Genomic DNA, 6,448 nt, shown 5'->3' with positions numbered 1-6,448 from the left:
TGAATGCACTCCTGCGCTCGGAAAGCTGTTTTCATGCACTCGGTGACACACAGTGTTTTTTCCCACTCTAAACAAGCGCATATCACAATACCAAGTTTAAAACTCGTCTCACACCTGCTTTTACAGTTAAAATGACAAATATGATGAAAATGTGTTAAACGCGCAAAAACATGAAAAGCCACGCTTAGAAAGTTGTTAGATGGCATACAAGCCCGAATGCACGCATTTCACTCAAAATCAATGTTCCATGTCAAACGTTTGGTTTATCCTCTGAAAAGGCGTTAGAAACAGTCTGAAGGCGCTCCTGCGCTTAGAAAAGCTGTTTTGATGCACTCGGTGACACAAAGTGTGTTTTCCCACTCTGAACACGTGCAGATCACAGTACTATGTTGAAAACTCGTTTCAGACGGGCTTTTACAGCTAAAATGACCAACACGATTAAAATGGGTTAAAAGCTTCGAAAACAGGAAAAACACACGACGGGAAAGTTGTTACTTGTCAAACATGCACGAATGCCCTCATTTCACATGAAATCAATGTTCGTTCTCAGACGTGTGCTTTATGCGCAGAAAGGGCTTTCCAGGCGTCACTGAATGCACTCCTGCGCTCGGAAAGCTGTTTTCATGCACTCGGTGACACACAGTGTGTTTTCCCACTCTAAACAAGCGCATATCACAATACCAAGTTTAAAACTCGTCTCACACCTGCTTTTACAGTTAAAATGACAAATATGATGAAAATGTGTTAAACGCGCAAAAACATGAAAAGCCACGCTTAGAAAGTTGTTAGATGGCATACAAGCCCGAATGCACGCATTTCACTCAAAATCAATGTTCCATGTCAAACGTTTGGTTTATCCTCTGAAAAGGCGTTAGAAACAGTCTGAAGGCGCTCCTGCGCTTAGAAAAGCTGTTTTGGTGCACTCGGTGACACAAAGTGTGTTTTCCCACTCTGAACACGTGCAGATCACAGTACTATGTTGAAAACTCGTTTCAGACGGGCTTTTACAGCTAAAATGACCAACACGATTAAAATGGGTTAAAAGCTTCGAAAACAGGAAAAACACACGACGGGAAAGTTGTTACTTGTCAAACATGCACGAATGCCCTCATTTCACATGAAATCAATGTTCGTTCTCAGACGTGTGCTTTATGCGCAGAAAGGGCTTTCCAGGCGTCACTGAATGCACTCCTGCGCTCGGAAAGCTGTTTTCATGCACTCGGTGACACACAGTGTGTTTTCCCACTCTAAACAAGCGCATATCACAATACCAAGTTTAAAACTCGTCTCACACCTGCTTTTACAGTTAAAATGACAAATATGATGAAAATGTGTTAAACGCTCGAAAACATGAAAAGCCACGCTTAGAAAGTTGTTAGATGGCATACAAGCCCGAATGCACGCATTTCACTCAAAATCAATGTTCCATGTCAAACGTTTGGTTTATCCTCTGAAAAGGCGTTAGAAACAGTTTGAAGGCGCTCCTGCGCTTAGAAAAGCTGTTTTGATGCACTCGGTGACACAAAGTGTGTTTTCCCACTCTGAACACGTGCAGATCACAGTACTATGTTGAAAACTCGTTTCAGACGGGCTTTTACAGCTAAAATGACCAACACGATTAAAATGGGTTAAAAGCTTCGAAAACAGGAAAAACACACGACAGGAAAGTTGTTACTTGTCAAACATGCACGAATGCCCTCATTTCACATGAAATCAATGTTCGTTCTCAGACGTGTGCTTTATGCGCAGAAAGGGCTTTCCAGGCGTCACTGAATGCACTCCTGCGCTCGGAAAGCTGTTTTCATGCACTCGGTGACACACAGTGTGTTTTCCCACTCTAAACAAGCGCATATCACAATACCAAGTTTAAAACTCGTCTCACACCTGCTTTTACAGTTAAAATGACAAATATGATGAAAATGTGTTAAACGCTCGAAAACATGAAAAGCCACGCTTAGAAAGTTGTTAGATGGCATACAAGCCCGAATGCACGCATTTCACTCAAAATCAATGTTCCATGTCAAACGTTTGGTTTATCCTCTGAAAAGGCGTTAGAAACAGTTTGAAGGCGCTCCTGCGCTTAGAAAAGCTGTTTTGATGCACTCGGTGACACAAAGTGTGTTTTCCCACTCTGAACACGTGCAGATCACAGTACTATGTTGAAAACTCGTTTCAGACGGGCTTTTACAGCTAAAATGACCAACACGATTAAAATGGGTTAAAAGCTTCGAAAACAGGAAAAACACACGACGGGAAAGTTGTTACTTGTCAAACATGCACGAATGCCCTCATTTCACATGAAATCAATGTTCGTTCTCAGACGTGTGCTTTATGCGCAGAAAGGGCTTTCCAGGCGTCACTGAATGCACTCCTGCGCTCGGAAAGCTGTTTTCATGCACTCGGTGACACACAGTGTGTTTTCCCACTCTAAACAAGCGCATATCACAATACCAAGTTTAAAACTCGTCTCACACCTGCTTTTACAGTTAAAATGACAAATATGATGAAAATGTGTTAAACGCTCGAAAACATGAAAAGCCACGCTTAGAAAGTTGTTAGATGGCATACAAGCCCGAATGCACGCATTTCACTCAAAATCAATGTTCCATGTCAAACGTTTGGTTTATCCTCTGAAAAGGCGTTAGAAACAGTCTGAAGGCGCTCCTGCGCTTAGAAAAGCTGTTTTGGTGCACTCGGTGACACAAAGTGTGTTTTCCCACTCTGAACACGTGCAGATCACAGTACTATGTTGAAAACTCGTTTCAGACGGGCTTTTACAGCTAAAATGACCAACACGATTAAAATGGGTTAAAAGCTTCGAAAACAGGAAAAACACACGACGGGAAATTTGTTACATGTCAAACATGCACGAATGCCCTCATTTCACATGAAATCAATGTTCGTTCTCAGACGTGTGCTTTATGCGCAGAAAGGGCTTTCCAAGCGTCAATGAATGCACTCCTGCGCTCGGAAAGCTGTTTTCATGCACTCGGTGACACACAGTGTTTTTTCCCACTCTAAACAAGCGCATATCACAATACCAAGTTTAAAACTCGTCTCACACCTGCTTTTACAGTTAAAATGACAAATATGATGAAAATGTGTTAAACGCGCAAAAACATGAAAAGCCACGCTTAGAAAGTTGTTAGATGGCATACAAGCCCGAATGCACGCATTTCACTCAAAATCAATGTTCCATGTCAAACGTTTGGTTTATCCTCTGAAAAGGCGTTAGAAACAGTCTGAAGGCGCTCCTGCGCTTAGAAAAGCTGTTTTGATGCACTCGGTGACACAAAGTGTGTTTTCCCACTCTGAACACGTGCAGATCACAGTACTATGTTGAAAACTCGTTTCAGACGGGCTTTTACAGCTAAAATGACCAACACGATTAAAATGGGTTAAAAGCTTCGAAAACAGGAAAAACACACGACGGGAAAGTTGTTACTTGTCAAACATGCACGAATGCCCTCATTTCACATGAAATCAATGTTCGTTCTCAGACGTGTGCTTTATGCGCAGAAAGGGCTTTCCAGGCGTCACTGAATGCACTCCTGCGCTCGGAAAGCTGTTTTCATGCACTCGGTGACACACAGTGTGTTTTCCCACTCTAAACAAGCGCATATCACAATACCAAGTTTAAAACTCGTCTCACACCTGCTTTTACAGTTAAAATGACAAATATGATGAAAATGTGTTAAACGCGCAAAAACATGAAAAGCCACGCTTAGAAAGTTGTTAGATGGCATACAAGCCCGAATGCACGCATTTCACTCAAAATCAATGTTCCATGTCAAACGTTTGGTTTATCCTCTGAAAAGGCGTTAGAAACAGTCTGAAGGCGCTCCTGCGCTTAGAAAAGCTGTTTTGGTGCACTCGGTGACACAAAGTGTGTTTTCCCACTCTGAACACGTGCAGATCACAGTACTATGTTGAAAACTCGTTTCAGACGGGCTTTTACAGCTAAAATGACCAACACGATTAAAATGGGTTAAAAGCTTCGAAAACAGGAAAAACACACGACGGGAAAGTTGTTACTTGTCAAACATGCACGAATGCCCTCATTTCACATGAAATCAATGTTCGTTCTCAGACGTGTGCTTTATGCGCAGAAAGGGCTTTCCAGGCGTCACTGAATGCACTCCTGCGCTCGGAAAGCTGTTTTCATGCACTCGGTGACACACAGTGTGTTTTCCCACTCTAAACAAGCGCATATCACAATACCAAGTTTAAAACTCGTCTCACACCTGCTTTTACAGTTAAAATGACAAATATGATGAAAATGTGTTAAACGCTCGAAAACATGAAAAGCCACGCTTAGAAAGTTGTTAGATGGCATACAAGCCCGAATGCACGCATTTCACTCAAAATCAATGTTCCATGTCAAACGTTTGGTTTATCCTCTGAAAAGGCGTTAGAAACAGTTTGAAGGCGCTCCTGCGCTTAGAAAAGCTGTTTTGATGCACTCGGTGACACAAAGTGTGTTTTCCCACTCTGAACACGTGCAGATCACAGTACTATGTTGAAAACTCGTTTCAGACGGGCTTTTACAGCTAAAATGACCAACACGATTAAAATGGGTTAAAAGCTTCGAAAACAGGAAAAACACACGACGGGAAAGTTGTTACTTGTCAAACATGCACGAATGCCCTCATTTCACATGAAATCAATGTTCGTTCTCAGACGTGTGCTTTATGCGCAGAAAGGGCTTTCCAGGCGTCACTGAATGCACTCCTGCGCTCGGAAAGCTGTTTTCATGCACTCGGTGACACACAGTGTGTTTTCCCACTCTAAACAAGCGCATATCACAATACCAAGTTTAAAACTCGTCTCACACCTGCTTTTACAGTTAAAATGACAAATATGATGAAAATGTGTTAAACGCTCGAAAACATGAAAAGCCACGCTTAGAAAGTTGTTAGATGGCATACAAGCCCGAATGCACGCATTTCACTCAAAATCAATGTTCCATGTCAAACGTTTGGTTTATCCTCTGAAAAGGCGTTAGAAACAGTTTGAAGGCGCTCCTGCGCTTAGAAAAGCTGTTTTGATGCACTCGGTGACACAAAGTGTGTTTTCCCACTCTGAACACGTGCAGATCACAGTACTATGTTGAAAACTCGTTTCAGACGGGCTTTTACAGCTAAAATGACCAACACGATTAAAATGGGTTAAAAGCTTCGAAAACAGGAAAAACACACGACGGGAAAGTTGTTACTTGTCAAACATGCACGAATGCCCTCATTTCACATGAAATCAATGTTCGTTCTCAGACGTGTGCTTTATGCGCAGAAAGGGCTTTCCAGGCGTCACTGAATGCACTCCTGCGCTCGGAAAGCTGTTTTCATGCACTCGGTGACACACAGTGTGTTTTCCCACTCTAAACAAGCGCATATCACAATACCAAGTTTAAAACTCGTCTCACACCTGCTTTTACAGTTAAAATGACAAATATGATGAAAATGTGTTAAACGCTCGAAAACATGAAAAGCCACGCTTAGAAAGTTGTTAGATGGCATACAAGCCCGAATGCACGCATTTCACTCAAAATCAATGTTCCATGTCAAACGTTTGGTTTATCCTCTGAAAAGGCGTTAGAAACAGTTTGAAGGCGCTCCTGCGCTTAGAAAAGCTGTTTTGATGCACTCGGTGACACAAAGTGTGTTTTCCCACTCTGAACACGTGCAGATCACAGTACTATGTTGAAAACTCGTTTCAGACGGGCTTTTACAGCTAAAATGACCAACACGATTAAAATGGGTTAAAAGCTTCGAAAACAGGAAAAACACACGACGGGAAAGTTGTTACTTGTCAAACATGCACGAATGCCCTCATTTCACATGAAATCAATGTTCGTTCTCAGACGTGTGCTTTATGCGCAGAAAGGGCTTTCCAGGCGTCACTGAATGCACTCCTGCGCTCGGAAAGCTGTTTTCATGCACTCGGTGACACACAGTGTGTTTTCCCACTCTAAACAAGCGCATATCACAATACCAAGTTTAAAACTCGTCTCACACCTGCTTTTACAGTTAAAATGACAAATATGATGAAAATGTGTTAAACGCTCGAAAACATGAAAAGCCACGCTTAGAAAGTTGTTAGATGGCATACAAGCCCGAATGCACGCATTTCACTCAAAATCAATGTTCCATGTCAAACGTTTGGTTTATCCTCTGAAAAGGCGTTAGAAACAGTCTGAAGGCGCTCCTGCGCTTAGAAAAGCTGTTTTGGTGCACTCGGTGACACAAAGTGTGTTTTCCCACTCTGAACACGTGCAGATCACAGTACTATGTTGAAAACTCGTTTCAGACGGGCTTTTACAGCTAAAATGACCAACACGATTAAAATGGGTTAAAAGCTTCGAAAACATGAAAAACACACGACGGGAAAGTTGTTACTTGTCAAACATGCACGAATGCCCTCATTTCACTTGAAATCAATGTTCGTTCTC

The sequence above is a fragment of the Neoarius graeffei genome, chromosome 15, assembly GCF_027579695.1.
Source record: "Neoarius graeffei isolate fNeoGra1 chromosome 15, fNeoGra1.pri, whole genome shotgun sequence".
Lineage (NCBI taxonomy): Eukaryota > Metazoa > Chordata > Actinopteri > Siluriformes > Ariidae > Neoarius > Neoarius graeffei.
The sequence above is the reverse complement of the archived record's forward strand: the minus strand, read 5'-3'. Positions refer to the sequence as shown.